The sequence below is a fragment of the Mustela lutreola genome, chromosome 14 (genome assembly GCF_030435805.1).
Source record: "Mustela lutreola isolate mMusLut2 chromosome 14, mMusLut2.pri, whole genome shotgun sequence".
NCBI lineage: Eukaryota > Metazoa > Chordata > Mammalia > Carnivora > Mustelidae > Mustela > Mustela lutreola.
In genome coordinates, this window is record NC_081303.1 from 15671646 (window position 1) to 15684731 (window position 13086).

Consider the following 13086-nt stretch of genomic DNA (forward strand, 5'->3'; position numbering starts at 1 on the left):
GTTCATGCATTGTTTTCTGAACCCACTGAACATCTTTATGATGGTTCTTTTTAATTCTTTGAGGTAATTCATATACCTTTGTTTCTGGACATTTATATTTTCCCTTTGATTGAACCAAGCTTCTCTGTTTCTTCATATGCCTTATAGATTTATGTTGTGATCTACCCTTTTGACAAAATAGCCACCTCTCTCAGTCTTTGCACACTGACTTTGTACAGGGAAAATCTTCAGTCAGTCCAGCTTGAGATTCTGCAGGCCTCTCCGACCTTTTCTGTAGATGCCTTTCTTGGACTTGTGCATGTAAATTCCCAATTACCTAGATTTGCCAGGATTTTTTTTTTCCCCAGGAGTTTGTAATCTCTTGCTACCTCCAGTGCCTGTCTGCAGTGCTGCAGTTTTTCCAGAGCTGTGGAAAGCCTCCCAGGTTTTTGTTATTCTCAGTGGTCCTGAAGTTTTTAAAGTAGGGTGCTTCCCCATCAGTCTGTACTTTGAGTTGGGTGAGAAAAAAAACAAACAGTCTTTTGGGTAACCCCTCCAAAACTCAGAGTGTTTAACATATGTTCCACTCTTCCCTTTTCCCCTGAGGGAAAGGTTGCCAAGCTCTGTTGACCTCTACCTGCTACACCATGGGACCTCTGGAGCAGATGCAAGCTGCCCAGCTCAATTGTGTTCTCATTGTCCCCCAGGCATCTAGAGTGTGACAGGCCCTATCAGTGCTCTGACATGGGCAAGGCAGAAAACAATCCCTTGGGCAGTGCCCCCTCAACATTTGATGCATATTCCAACTCTTTGCCTCCCTCGGGAGGATCTGGGGGCAGGGAGTTTTCTCCCTATGGCACCATGCTGAACTGGGGAAGGATTATTGTGTATAAGGTCATGAATTTTTCTACCAGCTTTGATGTGACTGGTTTTGTGTTCTTTTGGAAGTCAGGACACTCTTAACTGATGTCTGGATTTCTCATTAAGGGAATTGGTCTGTGCATTGTTGAACCAGTTTCTCAGTTAGAGGAGGAGCATCTGGGGCTTCCTCTTTCACCATCTCACTAATATCACTCCTTGAGGTTATGGGTTTTAGAGCCATGAGCAACTCAAGTAAGGTTCTTATAATTACAGAAAGAAAAAATAAGTAAACCAATAACACATAAGGAAGTTTCAAACCATTCTAAGTGTTCTGAAAAAGTAATGTAGGTTACATGATAGAGAATTGCTGCCTCGGCTAATTAAATTGGCAAATGAAGGAATTCAGGTATTTTAGCACAATCTGAAAGATAGTCACCCTTTGCACTGATGTATGAATACTTAGGGGAAGGCATTCCAGGTAGAGAGGAGAGCAAGTACATAATCTGACTTATGTTATCCTGTGAGGGAGAGCTGTAGGGGGGCAAAGTTGGAACCCTGGTGGAAGCTGGTAGTCTAGGTGAGGACAGAAGGAAGTTGTGATGACACAGGGTCAGAGGGATATTTTGAAGGTACAGCTAATGGGATTTGATACGAGTTGTGAGAGAAAGAAGTGGAGAATGATTCATAGGTTTGGGGCCTTAAGAACTATAAAACTAAAGTTGCCAGTTAATGACAAGAATAAAATTCAGCTGAATCAGGTTTCAGGGAGGAGCTCAGGAGTTCAACTTGGCATCTGATTGGTCTGAATTGCCTTTCAGACATCCAGGTGGGGAAGTAGTCCTGAATGAATAATACACTTGGGAGTTATCACATATTGATATCTAGAGTCTTGAGTTCAAATGAAATCACTTAGTAGTGTGGAGGGATGGAGGAAAGAGCCATAGGCTCAAAGGTGAGGGAGACAAAACATCATTCAGGGAACCTGGAGGAAAGCTAGAGAGTGTGGTGTTCTGTAGGCCAAGTGAAGACATGCTGCATGGTGGAAGCAATTAGTTGTGTCCACATCAGAGCTGGTCACGACCTGTAGTCTGCAGTTAGTGCTCTACCCTGTCAGTGCACAATATTGATCATTTGTGTACTTAGAAATCAGTGAGCATGAAGTATGCCACGAATAATTCTTGAGCAGCAGGCATTACACTAGACACATAGGCCGTGTGTGACATACACATTGAAGACAAGGTCTGATGACCATTGGGATATATATATACACATATGGATAAAATAAATAAACGTTCACCCAGCTTTGAACTTATGAATGGATTCTTTTGAAAAAATTTATTTATAAATGTATTTCTGGCTTGGGACTTCCCGTGTGTTTTCACATAAAAATAATATTATAAATGACAACTACATCCAGCACTAGGAAACCAAAGCTATAATACAGCTCAACTGTACCACCAAGACAAGAGACTGGTTTACCAGGTTCATTACTGGGCTTGTTTGTTTTGAACTAGTGATCCATTTAGTCTCTCTATGCCTCAGCTTTTATGGAAGGTAAATAATACATATGTGATTCCTGTTAAGGGACACCATATTGATAATGTTCACAGTGTTAATTTCATGAGATGGTGAAGCACTTCAGGCCTTGCACTGTTGGTTTCAAATAGTTGCTTAAGGAGACAAAGCTACCTCCTGGACATCCAGTAGATGCATAGCAGGTGACTAAGAATAAACACAGTGAGTGACATTCAGGTGTATTCAGTCCTCTCCCCAATGCCAACACTCTGGATTCTCCAGAAACTACGTGTTGCTTGGCTGTGATCATGCATTTCTTTCTCTCCCTGCCCAGTTTAAACCTATTGTGCTCATTCCACCAGCATAAACACGTGCTTGGTTGGAAAGAGTTTGGAGACAGGAGAAATAAAGATCACTAAGGATGTTGGGCCAACTTGATACCTCTCCAGGCATTTGACCTCCCACTGAATGGGGACAAATGCATCTTCATACGCTCAGCCTCTGAGCAGAGAAGACCCTCCAGTCTCGTGCCTATATGTGGATTTGGGAACATCTTCTGTTTCATTGGTAACTGTGCTCTGAAATGCTCTCGAGAATGAAGTCCTTGTGTGAATGAAGATGAACAATACAGCATGTGTGAGTGACTAATGAAGAAAACATGAGGAAAGATGCCAGGCTCATTTTCGGGACTGATGGTTGTGGTGTGACACTATTAAATCAGTTTGAGAGCTGCCCGAGGGAAGGGTTTAATTGCATTTTTGTGCAATAACTACTGGACAGGTGTCAAAGGGTAGCTCTGTCATTCCAGTGGGCTTGGAAAAATCAAAGAAATTCTAGCAGGTTCCTGTTTCTCAAGAAAATGGGTTTTAACCAATTCAATATTTGTATGACTGGTGAGTGGATGGGTGTGTAATTGAGAAGTACGGGGAAGACTTGGAGAAAAGCTAAGGATGGGTATGAATCACTACGTTTTGGGAAGTTATTCATATACTATTTTTGCCATCTTGATTTTGTGACATTGAGCCAAGAAATATAAACATATTAAGCACTTTTGCCAGACTTCCTTTTCTCTGTGTAATGTTAGCGAGTCATTTGTACACTTACTCTGCGGTGTATTAAGAAATTTTGCCTGGAACCTGAAAGCATAACAATTTCTTTTAGACTTACTAATGGCAATGAGTCAACTCAGTTGAAATAAGGAATACATAAATTTTGAGGGGGAAGGGAGTTGGGTGGGAACTTTAACAGAGGATATGCCAACCAGAATGTTACTGAAATGTTTTAGTATTATGATATTTTGCCTTTACTGATGGCTGATTTGGGTTATAGAAGTCTGATTTATTCAAACACAAATTTGATTAGCTGGCTACTTTGTTGGTGTGTGTGTGTGTGTGTGTGTGTGTGTGTGTGTACAGAGCCTGAGATTTTCAATCCTTGCTTTGATCTTTTAGTTACAAACTCAGAAAGGGCAGGGAAAAAAATCATTTGTTTTTAAAATGCATAATAAAAAAAAAGTTGCCTTTCTGTGGAAACTTGAATAATTCCCCTATTTCCCCGGTGATTACTTTTATATAGGTATGAAGCACTTTTTAGTTTAGATTTGTATCTGTGATGGAAATACAGGCTTAAGAGTACTGGAAAATCAAATTAATAGGGATCAGAGGCATTTTACTGAAAAAGCCATAAAAATCTCTAAATTTGGGAATTCTGTGGATGCATGTAATTGACAGAGGAAAACTCCCTTTGCTCATTTTGGGCTGTTTTTTTCTCATCAGTTTAGAACTTCAGGCCTTTAAAACAGTGCATGAATAAATGCTGGTTAGTGTTGTACGCCCCAGGCAAAATGGTATAAAAATATTGTCTTAGATGCTGTGTCTTCTTGATCTCAGGTTTCTGCCTACTCAAATCCTATTTTAAGGACAACCTCTTTTTAAAAGAGCTTCCTAGATAGAGTGACTATGACTTGAATTAAGTTCCTATCTGATTCTTCTAGAACTGTCTCTTCTTTGTTATCTAACTAACATTTATCTTTTCCCCTCTACTTGCTCTTTTGTTTCTTGTTGACTTCTTGTTCTACCTTCTTTTTTCCCATATTTTCCTATTCTTTAAACTCTTTTCCACCACCAAGGCTGAGATAAGGTGGAAGGCACCAAAAAGATAGAGACTAATGCTCTGATAGATTATTAATATGCCACAGAATTATATGGAATCCAGAAAAACATGGAAAAATGCATAGCTAGGGAAAGGCAGGTTTCAGTATGCTTGCTTCAGATGCATTTTCCTGGATCTCCAGAGCGGCAAGGGCCCAAGGGTCTTGAGTACATTTTATCCTTTTTACAACACAGTGGCATTTCACACTGGGCTCAAAGAAGAACAGAATTTTAGTGTTTCACATTCAGTCCTTGTCTGATGTATAAGTCATCTCTATAACAACTTTGCAAATGGTCATTTGACCTTGGACACAGTGATACAAACTTATTTATTAGTAGAGGGTTGGTTATTTAAAGTATTTTACATGTTGCTACTCAGTGATGTATCGATGACTATGAAGTGAGGTATTAATGGCTTCAAAATGCCTTGGAGCATATTTATGTTATAGGGAAATCGTTGAAAGCACACTTAATGATTTTAAGCATGAACAGAACCAAAAATGGAATGTATGCATGTTACAAAAATGGTTTTAGGACCTATAGAGTGAGCTTTTTTATTTTTATTTTTCCAAATGTCCAGTAACCTGTAAATTCATGTTAGGATTAAAAATATTTTCCAAAATGGTTATAACCGGGGAAGACAATTCTAATACCCATCAGTTTGCCTCTTTCACTGGGCTCTGTGGGTGACATCCATCTCTGATTCTCTGTTCTTTCCTACTCTGAATTTTAAGCTTTTGTTTCTACTAATAGGAAATAAATTTACACTTTCAAAAGAGCAAAAGAAAAAAAGCTGTACATTTCATTAGTGTATATAAAAATAGCTTTAGCAGGCAATGGGGTAATCTCTAAATAGAAAGAAAGACATGGGAGGGTAAGCAGGACATTTACTTTTGAGGTGCTTTCTAAAGCCTGTTGTGTAGAAACGGCTTCCCTTAGGAAATACTATCTTTTCTAGATTATAAGAATTACATTTTGGGGGGGTGTCTTCCTGACCTGGTTGAGCATTGGCTGTCGATCTTGGGGTCATGAGTTCAAGCCCTGTGTTGGGTGCAGAGCTTACTTAAAAAAAAAAAAAAAAGAAGAATTAAGCTTTTTATTTGTAAAAAGGATGCTTCTTTATAGAAGGTTTCTAATTAGTGTGTGGTTAAATGTAGGTAATAGATTACTGGGAAACAGGTTCAAGGATTTTGAAAGGCTTTTAAAGAAAACATGAAATGTATTTTGAGTCAAATTGTTTTCAACAAGAACAATAGATTAAAAACATCACTGCATATTACTTTTCTCACTTAAAAGATAGGCCCTGGAGAAATTGTGAAAACTTGCTTCTTTACCAGACTCTAAATATAGAATGATTTAATCACCTGTGTTCTGTATAAAATATGCAAATATACTACTCCATTTTTTTTTCTCCACAGAAATCAGAAATCTATTTTTAAAGGGGAAAAGATTATCAATGTTAGATTTTTAAAAATCTAAACTTTGTCAGTTCTTAAAACAGTTTAATTGTTGAATATAATTTTGGGTTTTCTTTTTCTTTTTAGAATTTATATAGATTCCCCTATTTTGCATAGGCAAAACAAAACATGTGTCATCTCCATATAACTATAGAATTTCTGAAAAACTAAGTTACATAGAGTGTATCTCAGGTTCACTTACCAACTTGGAGGCTAGAATGTGTATTAGTATGGACATTTGATATCAAGAGATGAATATATAAATTTGCTTCTACAAAATACAAACATCTTAACTATTAGATAATATGCTCTGACTTTTCAGATATGTGCAAAAGTTGGACATGACTTGAATTTCCAATAGGAATTCAATAGTCCATGTTTTCTCAAAAGGGAATTCTCAGCCATATAGGGTTTTATTTAATCTGAGAAGTATATATTCTTCATATGGAACTGTAAGCAAGACCATAACTGATATTAACAGTTTCCTGCTAATGGGAATTTAGCCTTAGTGCTGAAAGTAATAGATGTCACACTTAAATGAGAGTTAGCATGTTATTTCATACTACTGATGAAAAAAGAAGTGCCATTCTTTTGTGTGCTAATATGAAGTTGTCATTTTGTAGGACAAAAAGGATTTAGATATTGACAATTTTACGTGGTTCACCCTAGTACTATCATTAGCAGAGAGCTGTCCTTGGAATAGTCCTGTGGAACATTATGCTAATACAGTGTGGTTTTCAAGAAGTTGTTTCTTCCCTTGTTGGATTGTCTATGGTCCCAAGTGGTACTCTGATCAAAATATTATCGTACAAGAAAGCCAAGGTCATTACTTTAGTTTCCAGAATTCCGTGAAAGGACCAAACAGTGAAGAAGATCAGTTGGGTCTCTGGGCATTTGGCCCATTGCTACGAAGATGTACCATGGACCACCTTCGTATGGAAGTTTAGAATACAGCTCTATAATGCTGCTTCTCTGTTGAACCAAATTTGATATGTCGAAGAAAAGAAACAGCCCCAGTAATTAAGACTACTACATGTGACTGACATTAGAGGAGAAGTTTCTTGAGCAAATGATGTCTGTAAATAACATTTCAGACAGATGAGGTCAATAAAATAAAAAAATTTAAAAAAAAAAAAACCTCTCAGGAAATGGATAAACAAATGTGACTCTTCATTGATTCAAATACGCCAGTTAAGGTGCCGTAGGCTTCACCATGCAGTTCCTGAATTATGAGCCTCTAAGAGTAAAGGCCATTTTGAGATCATCTCTGGTTTTATGAGCAGGGCCTTTCAAAGCAGTTCAGATCATCTGACATTAGGTGATCATGGTGTTGACATATATAACCAGAAGGTTAAGAATCAGATGAATAATGATAGTGTTTGGCAATAGTACTCCTATATTACTGCATTTAATTGATGGGTGATTATTTTTCTGGCGTAATAATATATAGTAATAATGCCTACCAGTATATCTTCTCACAAAGTTCTTTGGCAATGAGAACATCATTTATTGTTTTGCTTTTCTCATTATGCATCTTAAAAATAATCTTGCTTACAAACTTCAAGTGTTCAGATGTGTTATTGTGAATGTGTGATTTGATTCTTCTCCTAAAGACTAGGTTCCTTTCAGGATGAGCATGGTTCCCCGAGAAGGAAATAATGGCAAAAAAAGATGTACAATCATTTCTTACAAAAATTTGGCAAGATAATATTTATATTCTTCTTTAAGCAACTGTGTAATAATATAGGTGTCAGTGTAATTGTAACTGGACTTGGCCATTATATCAATTTATTGAAAATAGCATTCATTCCAGATGAGAAAAAAAATGAGATCAATCTTAAATACCAAGTTAAAAGAAGTTGCCAGGGCACCTGGCTGGCTCAGACAGAAAAGCCTGTGACTTTAATCTCACGGTTGTGAGTTCCAACCCCATGTTGGGTGTGGAGATTACTTAATAAATAAATAAAAATTTTTTTTAAAAAGTTGTCATTGGACCAGTTTTGCCTACATCACTGGTGTAACTCAGAGAGTAATACCTGTAGTTTAGAATTTTTACTTAAAACTTCCAAATTATTAATGTGAATTTGCTTTTAGGATTATAGGTATGAAAATATATTTTAGTCAAATCAAGATTATGGTATGAGCAGAGGAGGAATTTGTGGAAGGCATTCGGAACATTCTGTATTGTTTTGTTGAATGTGAACATCTGAGCCTCAGAGTAAATGGGAGAAAAAGCGAGATTAGAACTTATGGTATCACCTATATTTTAAAATCCAGGATATAACTTATTTTTAAAACAATATATTCTTCAGGTCTTCCCTGGGATTATTCATCACATTTTCCTTCAATGACACAGTAGCTGGTCAAGTACTTTATAACATATGAAAAAGTTGCTCCTAGGCGTTGGACTCACGGAAACATTTTCATGATTGCCAGTGATTGCCTTGTGCTCCAAGGCTAGTCTCGTACAATTGCAAATAAGTGTGTCTTATTAGTGTTTGGTGTCAAAGCTGAATATAGTTCCAAAATGCTAAATGACACAGAGACAACTTCTTACAATTCAGGAATGCACAAAATCACAGTAGAACTCTGTGAACTTCTGTTCTAAAGACATCACTGTCATGGAAACTCACATTTTTCATCATTACTTTTCTGAGTAATTACCTTTATCATCTCAGTGAGTACAGAGTTCTTAGAGGTCTATTTATGAAATTTCAACTCATACCCTGACTAGGACCATGATTCAACTTCGTTTTCTTTCTTTTTTTTTTTTTAAAGATTTTATTTATTTATTTGACACAGCGAGAGAGATCACAAGTAGGCAGAGAGGCAGACAGAGAGAGAGGAGGAAGCAGGCTCACCGCCAAGTAAAGAGCCCGATGTGGGGCTCGATCCCAGGACCCTGAGTTCATGACCTGAGCCGAAGGCAGAGGCTTAACTCACTGAGCCACCCAGGCGCCCCTCAACTTCGTTTTCTTGATGCACATTCCGTGATTATCTATATACTAAAGATCAAAATTAAATGTGAATCCAGCCAAGATTATCTTATCTTCTTTCTACTGTAGATTTTAAGTTGGGAAGCCCTTTTTAATCAACACTTCAAGGAATCCTTTGTTAGGATTCGATGCATAGGATCCAAATTTCCTTTACTCTAACCAATTTGACTTATTTGTAAGTTGTCAACATGACTTGATGGTTTACAGAAGTTACCTTTCATGGAAAAATGAATTTTTATTATTTTATTATTTATTATTTTTATTATTTATTATTTTATTATTTTTATTATTGATGAAATGATTGTTACTTTAGTCACCTAATATGGCACATACAGGAACAGTTCTAACGAAGGTATTTGTTAAGTGCTTTGACAGCCTGAACCGATGTTGAAATTCAAGACTCTTAGATCTATGAGTACACTTGCCAAGGGCAACCAGTTTCCTGCGGATGTTGACCCAGAGATCTTGTACAAAAATATGAAATAAATTCACAAAAATATTCCCAAATAAAGAGCCTCGTGGTAGACTCATTCTCATAGTGACTTGATATATTCCCAGTTCCTTCTCAAGCCTCTGTTGCAATCATCATAGCTCTGTGATAACTATTTACAACCCACACATTACCAGACTTGACTTTTTCTAAGTCTACATTTGCTTCTTTTGCACTTAATTAATTTATGGTTTTTATCCAAGTGTCTGGGTAATGTTGTACCTCGTTATTGACAACAAAATAACTGGCTAAAATAATGGTGCTGGCCATGTAGGCTGTTTTAAGTCAATTGCTGGAGAAATTCGCTTGCTTCTAATCAATAAAATAATTGTATCTAATGGGGTGGATTCTAAAGACATGCCTTGTCCTTTCTCATTTATAACTATGTCACCTGGGATGCCTGGGTCACTCAGTTGGTTAAGCATCTGCTTTCGGCTCAGGTTATGATCCCACATCAGGCTACTTGCTCGGTGTGGAGCCTGCTACTCTTCCTGCTTGTGCGCTCTCTCTCTCTCTGAAAAATAAATAAATAAAATCTTTTAAAAATAAGTCACCTTTTTTTTTTTTTTTTTTTACTTCTCTGTTGTTTCCCCATTGCTTAGCATTATAAACAACTGATAAATATTTTGGAATAAATGAATATGTTGAAGAAATGTCTAAAATGTATAAAAATATACCTTTTTGGTAATGTAATTACAGTGTATTTAAATGTATCTAAATCCACCCTCCTTCTCCTTGGTATTTTTACTGACAGCATTAGTTTTCTTGTGAGTTGCAAAGCTAGCAATTACCAGTCTGCACCTACAATGTTTATATACACCTCCCTTGTGTTTATTGTTACCTGAAAATATTTCCAAAGATATTTTTAGATATTCCAGTTTCACTTATCAGTCCTTTTTACTTGCTTGCTCTTGTAATTATTTAATTAAATACCATTTTCTTGCCAATAGTCAATATATTTAATAGTTGTATCATTAAAACATTGAGGAATTTAAATGCTACATAAAAACAAAGAAGACTGCTTTTTTTTTTTTTTAATTTAACATTGCTCTGGAAATACTGACCAACATAATAAGGGATGAAAGGTAATATAACATAACTTTTGGAAGATGAAGAGGTAAAATACCATTATTTGTAGAGCTATAAGCTTGCTTACTTTGGTTCTCCAGATACAAAACAAAATCAAATCAAAAAATTTCAGTATACAGCAGTGGTTCTCAAGATGTTATTCCAAGACATTCTCAGAAGTCTGATGAGGTCAAAGATATTTTCTTGAAAATACTAAGATGATTTTCCTTTCCACTCCCCTTGTCTCATTTTTCAGAAGCTATGTGATGTGCTTTCTAGTAAGCTGAATGCAGAAGCATATAATTGAATCTGTTTTCTACTAATCCAGAAATTTAAGAATTTTTTTTAAAGGTTTTATTTATTTACTTGTCAGAGAGCCAGAGAGCATGGGGTGGGCGGGGTGGGGGGTAGGCAAAGGGAGAGGGAGAAGTGGACTCCCCACTGAGCAGGGAGCTGGGTATGGGAGTGGGGCTCCATCCCAGAACCCCAAGATATGATGTAAGCCAAAGACAGACATCTAACTGACTGAGCCACCCAGTTGTCCCCCTTTTCTCTTTTTAAGATATTATTTATTTGACAGAGAGATCACAAATAGGCAGAGTGGCAGGCAGAGGGAGAAGGAAAAGCAGGCTCCCTATTGAGCAGAGAGCCCAACATGGGGCTCAGTCCCAGGACCCCGGGATCATGACCTGAGCTGAAGGCAGCTAACCAACTGAGCCACCTAGGCATCCCTGGAAACTGAAGAGATTTATAAAACAATTCCTCTCTTCTCACTAAATATTTTTTGATTTTGGAAAACAATTGTCTTCATAAAATTTGTTTTTTTTTTTAAGATTTTATTTATTTATTTGACAGAGATCACAAGCAGGCAGAGAGGCAGGCAGAGAGAGAGGAGGAAGCAGGCTCCCTGCTGAGCAGAAATCCCAATGTGGGGCTTGATCCCAGGACTCCGAGATCATGACCCAAGCCAAAGGCAGCGGCTTAACCTACTGAGCCACCCAGGTGCCCCCAAATTTGGTTATTTATATTAACATATAATGGCCTTCTTGCTATTTTTATACAAATTAAAATTTTGAAAATTAGAAATTTTAGTAAATATAGTAAATGTCAATAGTTATAACTCACATATACAAAAGACCCCTGATGTCATCAGTAATTTTTGACACTGCAAAGTGGTTTTGAGATAAAAAGAATTTGAGCACTGCTAGTACAGAGAATGGGCAATGTGTATTTGTGTATACAGCAGCAATAACCAGTTATAATTCAAAAGGTGAGAAAGCAGAATGCCTAAGAATAACCTTACAGACCTACAGGAAGCATATAAAAGTACTCTGTTTCAGGATATTAAAGGGGACTTGATAAATGGAGATGCATACCATGTTCTGTGATAGGAAGTTTCACTATTACAATAATGTTCAGTTTCGTTAAATTAACTTATGAGTTTCATATATTTCCAAATAATGCAAACATGTGGGAACGAAAGTTTCTGTAAAATTTAATTAAGCAATTCTAAAGTCTACACAAGAATAATAGATTAGTAGGGCGCCTGGGTGGCTCAGTTGGTTAAGCAACTGCCTTCGGCTCAGGTCATGATCCTGGAGTTGCAGGATCGAGTCCCGCATCGGGCTCCCAGCTCCATGGGGAGTCTGCTTCTCCCTCTGACCTTCTCCCCTCTTATGCTCTCTCTCTCAAATAACTAAATAAAATGTTTAAAAAAATAGATTAGTAGCTACACAAAACATTTAAAAAAAATAGAGAGGCCTGCCTTATCATTATTAAAGTTACAATAGAGAGTCAGGTGAAAAAAAATCAGATATCTCATAGCTTCATTGTGTATTGTGCATATATGTGCATATATCTATATTTATATGCATTTAATGTATAATCAATAAAGCTTTTTTGTTTAACTTCACTCACAATAGAGGATTTATAAATGTAAACAATTCTTATCATTTCACTAAAGATAAAATATTAATATTAGGGCTAATAGCATTGCTAAGCATTTGTAAATCATTGCAGGGGCAACTGTAAATTGTAACAATCTTCCTGGATAGCTACTTGATATTATAAATTATGTGTATTAAAATATTCACAATATTTAATGTGACAAATTTATTTTGCGCAGTCTCAATGAAATATTCAGAAATGAAAAAACATTTATACTTAAATATGTTTGCAGCAGCACTTTTCATAATAAGAAATTTTAGAACAGCATATACATCTACGTATCTGGCAGGGATTAAGTTAATATGGTAATGACAAAAAAACTATACGTAGAAAAATATTAAATAAAAATAGAGAATATGCCTTTCTGTATTTTCCTAATTTTTTACAGTAAATATATTACTGTTAAAGTTTTTTAAATAGCATTACCATTCAATTAACTTTATACAGAACTATTGAAGTTTTAATTTATAGGGTTAACAGATCAGACAAATGAAATTTTATATTGCGTTTCCATTCTGGATTACATGCTCTTTTCCATCTGGTAGTAATTTCCTGGGGGTAGTGCCCCCACCTTCACAGTGTGGTTTTTGTCCATTTACCAGTAGTCTAACCTTAAACAAGTC

The 13086-nt window shown here is 36.5% G+C and overlaps 1 protein-coding gene across 5 annotated transcripts in view; it reads left to right on the forward strand.

Annotated features, from left to right (window-relative positions):
- Window positions 1-13086, forward strand: part of KCNK2 (potassium two pore domain channel subfamily K member 2) — a 231241-nt gene that overhangs the window by 106568 nt on the left and 111587 nt on the right. The window lies entirely within an intron of this gene.